Raw genomic sequence first — 10,399 nt, 5'->3', positions numbered from 1 at the left:
CCTTAAACCCAACCAATCTTGGCCCTAAATTCCCTAACATTACAATTTGGCTCTAAATCTGAACGCTAAAAATCAAATATGGACCTAATACCCAGGATTTAATTACCTAATTAAACCTAATTAGTTAATTGAATTAATTAAAGGGAGTAATGGAGTGAATTGATAAAATTAATTTATTAATTTAATGGTTAGAGTAATTGAGTTTATTAATTGATTGATCTATTAATTACTTAAATTAGTTAATTATTAATTATTAATTATTAATTGATTACAATTAATTAAACCTAATTAGGATAATTCAATTTGGACTAATATGCTAATCCAAACTCTGTGTCCTAAACCCAAAAGATCTTGGCCCTAAATTTCCTTGACAACTCAATTTGGCTCCAAATAACCCTAATCAAAAATAAAATATAAAATAGTTATCATGCAATTCAATCCCTAAAAAAATTAAAATTGACCCAAACCCACTTGAAATTGAAATTATAACACAATATTAGGACCCTAAATCAAAATAAAATCACCAAAAACCTAATTAGAATCATTCCAATTTGGAATAATACACTAATCTGGACTCTAAATTTTACGTGTATTTTTTATATATTTTTTTATATGTTTTTTATATATATATATATTTATATTAATTATGCCTTATATTAAAATCCCAATCCAAAATGCATGAAATTACATAACTGTAAACACTAATAGGTTATATAAAAAATTTATACAACGCCACAAAAAGGCCCATAAGGGCACCAAATTCGACTACGCCACCCCTTATAAGGGGAACAGTCCCACAAGGACACAGGTTCGTTACCTAATGATGTTGAGCAAGAGACGAGGGCAAGAGAATAACACAATAAACCTTTATTATTACAGTTTGTGCCGGATTAAGATTTTCAAAAAGAATATAAAATCTTCAGTCACTTATAACAAAATCAAACACACAAAACAGAAAACAACATACTTTAAAAGACTAGGCCTCTCAAGGAGAAAGAAGAGATAATACCTGACCCAGCTACAGCACAGTGTCAAGCCATGCCACTCACATGTGTGGAAGGTACACATCAAACACAGCACCCAATGTAAAAGTCACCCTTGATAGGTACAGCAATTACTTCCTTCCCCTCAAAGACAACCCGCCCAGCACAAGTATATCAAAAGTAAATTTAAATTAAATATAAAATATAAATCAACAAAACTAATCAATAATGAAACCCAAATAGCCCAGATTCAGAGAGAGCGAAAGATATACTTGTTGACAGTATGAGATGGTGTCAATTAACGATAGTTAGTACATACAGATTTACTGTCACTAATACAAATTTTGTACATGTAGATTTAATGACGCATGCTTCCATTCGGCCAGGACCAAGGGCAAACTAATAATGATATTGAAACACATACATCAAATAAACAAACAAAATACACAGAGAGGAGTATTAAGACAAATAACTACATTAAATAAATAAAACAAAACTAAGACATCGACTAAGTGACTCGCCGTTCAACGCCTCAGCAGAGGGAAGAATAGACATAAAATGAACAGAGCTGCCGACTAAAATACCGGCACACGGCGTGAAGCCTTGTTGTGCCGAGTTGGAGTCAGAACGACCCGCAACGGTATTCTCAGAGGCAAAACAGCAGCGCAGTCATACCCATGGACTTAACCCTCTCATCCCTCAGAAAGTGGTCGGACAACCAGATCAACCTGCCGAGCATATAACAGTATGTTATTACAAATAAATAAATAAACCGCCATAAACAGGGACCGAAATTATACATACCAGCGATTAGCAGTTGTAACTCACTAAATGCAATCGTCTTCACTAGATGGAATTTTCTGGTTCACAAACTGGATGCCAACCCACACTGAAATTGTGCCATGCGTAAGTTTCAGTACACCAGTTCGTATCAAACAAAGAATAACGCACATACCCGAGATAGCAGGCAACACACGCCAACAACAGCAGAACAATATTGTCCTAGTGTTAAACAAGGCACGTGAGTAGGCACGCATATAAAGTTTGTTGGACAAATTACCACGCTGTTAAACACACATACCTGGAGAAAACCATGAATGGGGTCCCACGAGAGGGCGGTGCCAAAAATGACGCATAGCCAGGTACGAACCCTGCCTTTATATAAATTACACGCATCACGTGATCCAATGAGCAATTAATCTCTCTCACTCTGCTACACCTGAGGACCCAACCCAGTAGAAGCTTGATGGCTTCCTGAAAAATTTCATTTTGGAATTCGTAAGGAAGTCATATGCTGGGTTGCTAACCAGCCAGGGCCATCTGGAGGTGATGCTTTTTGCGTTGCTCTCCGAACCTCTGGTTTTAGCTAGAAAAGGGAACGAACTGAGCATCTCGGATACCTAGCGGTGTTAACGAAGAGGTGCTTGGCTAGTGTCCCTTCCGTGCTTCCCAAATACATGAGTTGCGGCCGTCGGACCCGTTCGCAGACCCCAGGTCAGTATACGGCCTCCAAGGTGTGTTTTCGGCCTCCATGGGTCTACTAGGACAATGTTGGACCTGTTCACGGACCCATTTGCTGACCCTGCCAGGATGTCTCTGGAAACCTTGTGGTGTTAACAAGGGACATTCTGGCCAGGGTAAGGTGAGTGGCCAGCCTCCCTGGGTCCACTATGGTCTGGGGCCAACAGACCTTAAATGGGGCCAAGTCTTTTACTGGTGGCTAGCACCAACCACACAACCACACTGCACCCACACCATGTTAGCTTCCAATTTTTCTCATTACATTTTAGAAAATGTTCAGGTCAGCAGTTTGATAGATATATTACTCAAGTAATGTTAATAATAATAGTAGCAAAATTATAGTGGTAACAATAATAACAAAAAATAGGAGTAACTAAAATAAGATAGGGACAGATAGTAAAATGCTTGGGGCTAAAACATACCCATTATCTCACCCCAAAAAATCAGTTTCACACCTGCCCAGCCTAATCATCAATCACATGGTGGGTAGGATTGGTAGGTGAGCAGTGATATGCCCAGTCAGGCATAGGTAGTTGACCTGCTCAGTCCAGCGGCTCTCTCTTACTCTGCTCTGCTTCACGTCCGCTCTCATCTTTTAGGTGATAATGAAAGATAAATAAATGAATAGATAAAATAGGTTAATAGGTAAATAGTTCAATAACTCTATCAATACTGAGTAGATATTTAGCTTTAGCAATAGTCAACTTCTGATTGGACATGGGACACAAGCCAAGACTTGATCGACCTGTGGCTGGCCGCTTCAGAGGAGGGTGTACAGTGATCAAAGGCCGAAACGCCCGATGAATCTGAAGTGCACAGCTGATGTGTCCTAAAATTCATAAAGTCTTTGTTTTTAATAACCTTAAACTCATTAAATAGGCCAGTAATTCTAAAATGAACTCTTTTAATAATTAATAATAAATAAATAAATAATTCAAAATAAATAAATAAATAAAAATAAAAAAATAAATGCATAAAAAAACCTTAAACTTGGAGACTGACTCACTCAATCCAGTGGCTCACCTCCCTTTTACTCAAAAAATCAAAGGTCTGACAGAGCGATAGCTGTGCAATAACATGCACCGTTCAGTGCCTTTCCCAAGTCTCCCTATACAACCACGCAGGTTAAGACCCTGTGATGGGGGAGTCATTGTATATTTTCAAAACCCTAACCCCAACCCTAACCCTAGAACCCTAAATCCCAAACCCTAATTTTAACTAAAACCCTATTTGGGTATTAGGGCTCATAAAGGGACTTTACCCCAGCCTAAAGAGCATTTTAAGCTCCTAAAACTCCAAATAAGCAATGTTTTTTCTTTCGTCGTGATGGTAGTGGCTGAAAATGAGGCCCATGTGGCAGGCCCGTGCCTAACGTTGTTTCTGGGTCATTCCCAGAACCACGTTTTTTCCCTTAATCCTAACCGCAGGTTTCCATTTTTAAGCCCTAAACATAACCGTGTTTCTAGCCCTCGTGTTTGGAGCCCTACAGTAAACCTAACCCTAAAACCTAACCGTTAGCCCTAACCCTAATTTTTAGAAACCTAAACCTAATTCCCAGCCCTAAACATAACCAGAGATCTAAAGTGTTTTCGTAACCCTAACCTTTCGAACCGTAAACCTAACATTTAGCCCTAAACATAACCTTAGGTGTTGTCTGACGTCGGAACCCTAATTTAGACTGACCTGGAACCCAAAATCCCGAACCCTAATTTTAATTAAAACCATATTCTGGGTTAAAACCTCATAAAGGGTGATGGTGATGCCGTGATGGTGGTGGCCGAAAATGAGGCCTGTGTGGCAGGCCCGTGCACAACGTTGTTTCTAAGTCATTCCCAGAACTACATTCTTTTCCCCTAATCCCAACCACAACCCTAACCCAGAACTATGTTTTTTCCCCCTGACCCAGTGGTCGGCAACCTTAAACACTCAAAGAGCCATTTGAACCCGTTTCCCACAGAAAATAAAACACAGGGAGCCACAAAACCTTTTTGACATCTAAAATGAAGATAACACTACATATATCGTTTTTTACCTTTATGGAAAGTATAGAAAAAATTGTAGTGTATTGTATTTATGAAATCAATAAACTGCTACCGAGAAAAACAAAATTTTATTTCTGCAGGCGAATAAAAATATTTTGAACAGTTTGAACTAACCTTAACAAAAAAGACGCTGGGTAGAAGGTTACTTTCAAATAAAATGTTCAATGTCTAATCGAGTCCTCTTCGTATTCATGACATCAAAAATGCCATCTGCTTCTGTGTGTCGTTATCATTTAATCGCATACTGGAACGTGCAGTTAAACACGGTTTATTAGTTACAAGAGCATCATAATCTTAGAATTTAGAATTACATATTTTTAAAAAGTAACTAACTAAAATAAAATAAATTTAAATTAAATATTTATTTTCCAAATATACAGGGAGCCACAGCAGAGGGCTGAAAGAGCCACTTGCGGCTCCGGATCCACGGGTTGTCGACCCCTGCCCTAACTTAACCCTGGAAGCTAATAATGTATAGTGCTAATGCTAACCCTGGAGCTAAGCTAATGAAAACAGGAAGATGATCTGGGTGAGACAGCACCTCCTACTGGAGGTATTAATCACAATTCAGAAACTGTTCTTCACAGTTCAGAAACTGTTAACTGTTAACTGGAACATAAGTAAAGAAATCTGACCACCAGCATAAAAATCCATTCCCACACAAAACTCTCACAAGGATGGTAGGTACATAAAACTCATAAATATTTGTATTTTAGGACAGATGGGAGGAACCGCTCACACAGAAACAAAGAGGATCTTGGGTTTTCTTCAAATTAATTACATAAATGAAAATATCTCAAACTGTTCAAGCTATCGACGTTTTTTTGGTCACGATCAGGGTAAACTCCTCTTCCCAAAAACATCAATGATCAAGATTTTGAAAAAACCTAGCCTCACAACAAAGCAATACACATACACCACCAGCCCAACTCAACCAACAGGAATCCAAGTAGAGGGGCAGCTACATCAGTAGAAACTATTCTGTGAGCCTCGGCTTTAGAAAACAATACAACAATAATAATATTGGGGACTGACCCACTCAATTCATTGGCTCCCCTCTTCTTTACTCAAACCCCGAAAGCCCAGTGGGGACAATGAACAATTTATTTTTCTGTTTCTGTACTTGAGAATGTAATGTAAAGCTATTTTGAGACAATGTAAATTGTTGAAAGTGCTAGATAAATAAATTGAACTGAATTCTGAACTGAGTTCACTTTATTATCAGCTATGGCCTATGACGGATATGTGTCCATCTGTAAACCATTACATTATACAACTCTTGTAAAATTGTCCACTGTGAATGTTGGTTTGTACCTTGCTGTGAAAATACTGTGGGAATTATATGAATCTATAAATTTAAGATATGTTTGTTTAAACTACACAGAGTTTATTGTAATAATTTTGACTGTTAAACTTTTCCTTTTAAGCATTGCTGTATTCCCCATTGTTTTTTGTGTTTTTCTCATATGATAAAATACATTCTGTATGTTTAAGGAACTCTAAAGATTTCATAAGAAAAGCTCTACAGAGTTGTTTACCACATCTTTTAATTTTCACAAGTTTTACTGTCACTTCATTTTATGAAGGTATAAATAGTAGATTAGAAGGTAAAATACCTCACATTGTTACTATGATCATGTCTACTACTACTACTACTACTACTACTAATAATAATAATAATAATAATAATAATAACTAGAACGTACATTTCCTGAAGAAAATGTGAATGTGCTTGCACGTGGCAAGTTCCCCTCATCGTGCTGAGTGTTTTGATATGTCACATGTCCATGTTGTCCGTGTTTCACGTGATGTCATGTGAAAATCAAAATTTAGCACAACATGGACCAGAATACACGTGAGGCAGTTCTCCTCATTGTGCTGAGTGTTTTGATTATGTCACATGTCCATGTTGTGCAAATTTGTTATTTTCACGTGAAATCACGTGACGTCACGTGACTTCATCAAATTACACGTGAGGAAGTTCCCCTCATTGTTCTGAGTGTTTTGATGTCCACGTTGTAAAAAGTTTTTTGATTTTGCATATTTTGGGGGCGGAGCTGAGGCACAACCGAAAGGCCAGTCGGTACACCAATATAAAAGTTTGTTCAGAGTATCGCCCTAAAGGAGCTGGCCGAGTTTGGTGTAGATAGTTCAAAAGCTTGCTGAGTTATAAACCTCCAAAGTTTATAATGGGAGTCTATGGGGAAAAAGGCAACTTTGAGACCCGGTACCGGAAGTACCGGTACTCGGATCGCTTATAAAAGTCATAGCACACCTCTCCTCAATGAGCCGGTCGATTTGACACGTCATTCATGGGTCTAGGACAAAAGCTGCGGGACAAGTTACGCGCCAAGGTTTTGTCCGGAAGAGTATGCACAATGGTAAAAATGTTGCTTTGCAAGCACCATTAATAATAATTCTGAATATGATTGAGAAAATGATTTGCAAAAGTAAGACACATGTAAGCCAGCTGCACTGTCTAATGGCATGATAAACATATATCAGCTGGTACGATTTTGGAAACTGGAAATCATGTTAATTTGTTATAATCTAGACGGGACCTACATATGGAAGAAGGATGATTAAGGGGTATCTCGACATGAAAGGAGTGCATGCTGCAGAGACTCGAATTGGAACAGTGCTCAGAACTATACATCAGTCTTACCATGAAGCAAGACGTCAGGTATGTACTGTCTCAACATTAATATTTTACATTATCAAAATTCCAATTTATGTTTAACTATGAGCTAATGTGTATTTTTATATGGTTGTTTAGCAGCAGTTACTTAGCTTGTCTAAGATTTAAAAAAACCTTACACAATTGTATAGTATAATCAAACCAAATACCCTAATTTTTATTTTATTTATTCATTATAATTATTTATATTCATTTATTTGACAGGGACAACACAAATAGGCATTGTTACATTTATAAAACTTGCAACCGATGCAGTGTATAAAGGACTAATGGGATTTTGTATATGAAATAGTTTCAGTACATTGTTTATATATTTTTTTTTTCAGGGTGCCCACAATCTCAACCCCATACCATATCAAGCTGGTTACATGGGCCATAAGATACATATGGACCAAAATGAAAAACTGGCTATGTTTGGGGTCACCCATGTTTTAGCCATTGATGGCTTCAGCAAAAAGGTTGTTGCTCATTCTACATTGCCTATAAAAACAACCTTGCCATCTATGAAGATGTTTTCAGGTAACAGCCTATGTCTTTTTGTGGACACTAAAGGGATTGCATACACACGGCTAAGAATGTGACTAAACTCTTGAACACCGACATTGTTATGAACCATATTATACAAAAAAATAACTGATTTGGAACAGTACTGGAATATGGTACAGTATATGGGACCAGGTGAGAGTAGATCATGGCAAGGAGTTTTATTTGACACTCTTCATGCAGGAGCTGCTGACATCTCATCGCCATAATCAGGAGAGAAGGCCTTATTTACAGACTTCATCCACAAGGGTACAGTTCAGTAGTTTTTGTGGATGCTTCAGCTGCACACTACTTGTATGCCTGCTTTTATTATTACTATTATTGTTTGCTTCAGCAGCATACTGTTTACTTGCATACATGACATAAACTGTCTTTACATTTCTATGCTTTCTGAATTTTAGGGTAAACATCCCATTAAATTAAAATCAAAATGAACCTTGGCCAAGAACAGATTTTTTTTTTATCTGGTTACATCTTAAAATTAAACAACTGCTGAAAGAAAAAAACAACACTGGACTTTATTCAGTACTTTAAATTCTAGTTACATTGTTTTTTTTAATCTTACATTCCATTTGGGAAAATGGTCCTTAAGCAGAGGACCAGGTGTAAATGTGAATGACTGCTGGGTTGATACATTTACAGATTTACTGGGAATTCTGCATAATTATTTTTCCCCAAATGGGTCATAACATATTTTCATTAACCACCACAATAGATTGACTGATGAACCTTTCTTGCAGTCGTTTCAACTATCCACTGAAGACAGCTCTTCTGCAGTTGGTGGATCAAGAGGAAATAGACATGAACGACAGCCTTGTGAGATACTGTGTGTCAAACCTGACTGGCCAGTTGTGCCAGATTGGTCTTACAAAGCTGGTGGAGTCATGGAATGATCACCGAATTCCAGGTGAAATAAAACAGTGTTGCAAAGATTACAATAATCACAATAAGCATTCATAAGTTAAGACCAACAGTCTGTTCTTTATTTTACAGGTAAAGGTGTACCAAATGACTTGGCTAGCTGTGGATGTCCCAAAAAAATCCCACAGGAGCTGCTGCCTCATTCAGTTGATGCAGCAGACCTTTACGGCCAACAGCTGGGATCCTCACTGACCACACATTCAACTTTTGGAGTTGATCCATTTTCAACTGAACAAACAGAGTTGAGAATCAGTTTGCTGAGCAATATTCAGACATTTCAGACTTGTTCTCTAGAGCAGTGAACAATGAATTGGCTCTGTACAAACAGGCATTGCTCTGTCTTATAACCACAACTCAGTGCAATGTGTGAAAAGCAGATTGCTCTATTTGAAAAGAATGTACATTTGTAACAAGAACAATGAACACCAATCACATCAACCAGCCTAAACATGTAAATAAATTAACATTACAACTCAATTTTTGAATCAATAAAACAAGCCTATTTGTGAGTATAAAAGTGCAAAATGCTACTCCTCTTCAAAAAGAGATCTCAAAACAGAAAATGCTTCTGACAAACCATTAATTTCAAATATGTTGTTGCCTGTGGTGTTCCCTCTACATTTTGCACAGTACACAGAGGTCTCCTGCCACTGTTCCACACGTTTTGCAGCCAATAATGCTTCGGCAACACTGTATGAAGACTGGCTCCTCGATGAACTCTAAAAAAAAAATAAAATACAATAAAATTAGAAAAACTAGTCAGTCATTCTCTGTGCTTGTCTACCTGCCCTTAAAATGTTCTTGATGTACCGGATAACAGTGTTTCCTTATATTTAACTTTAATGCTTTTAAAAATGTCTGTTATTGTATCATTACACCATGGGATGTTACAAAAGTGCATCAGTACATGTAATTAATTGTATTGGATGAGACACAGCTGACCTTGGTTAGAGAATGGAATAACATACTGTATGTGTATTTGGAAATCTCAAACTCGGGAACAGACTACAGAAAATGGATCCAAAATGATTTCACATGTGGGACAATTAACATTTATTGGGATACCTACTCATACAAACAACACAGCAGAACTTGGATTGCTGCAGTGACATGTGGTAGGCTCTGTGATGCCAGTACAAGCTCTTCTATCTTCTCAGAGACCTCTCCAATGCCTGCAGCATCTTCATCTTTTTGGCTGCTACAAGGAAAAACAATGGAAAAGCAAGGCTTTTAGTGGTTTTGGTAGTGGTGGTGGGCTAAAAGCCAAAACTTTTGTTGGAAAAATTAAAAAAGGAATAAATAAATAAGGCTTTTTATTTAAGAATGTAGCCTGGCTGCTGCTTATGAAATTCATTCATTTAAAACAAGACACTTGTCTCACACACAAGCTCAATTTCCCTGATTATGGGAATATGTTAACAGGCTCTCATTTACTTTGCTGTGTTAATGTACTGTATAAGAAACCCTGAGATCCAAAAATAAATTGTGCCAAACATTATAAAAGCCACTGTAATACAGAAGCAGTGATAGGTTTGGGTTAGGCAAAACAAGTTCTGATTTGGGAAAAAAAAAAAGGTTTTCAAAAGTTTGAACAACAAAAGTAAGGATAAGTCCAAGAAAAACACCATAATGCATTTCAAGACAAATGATTTATTTAAACAAATAAGAGTAATATGATTGCTTAAAGGGAT

At 37.3% G+C, this 10,399-nt stretch overlaps 1 pseudogene; it reads left to right on the top strand.

Annotated features, from left to right (window-relative positions):
* Positions 1 to 2,080: 2,080 nt before the first annotated feature.
* On the top strand, positions 2,081 to 9,010 carry LOC132858780 (uncharacterized; annotated as a pseudogene).
* Positions 9,011 to 10,399: the final 1,389 nt, after the last annotated feature.

The sequence above is a fragment of the Tachysurus vachellii genome, chromosome 16 (assembly GCF_030014155.1).
Source record: "Tachysurus vachellii isolate PV-2020 chromosome 16, HZAU_Pvac_v1, whole genome shotgun sequence".
In the NCBI taxonomy this organism is placed as follows: domain Eukaryota; kingdom Metazoa; phylum Chordata; class Actinopteri; order Siluriformes; family Bagridae; genus Tachysurus; species Tachysurus vachellii.
The sequence above is the reverse complement of the archived record's forward strand: the minus strand, read 5'-3'. Positions and strand labels throughout refer to the sequence as shown.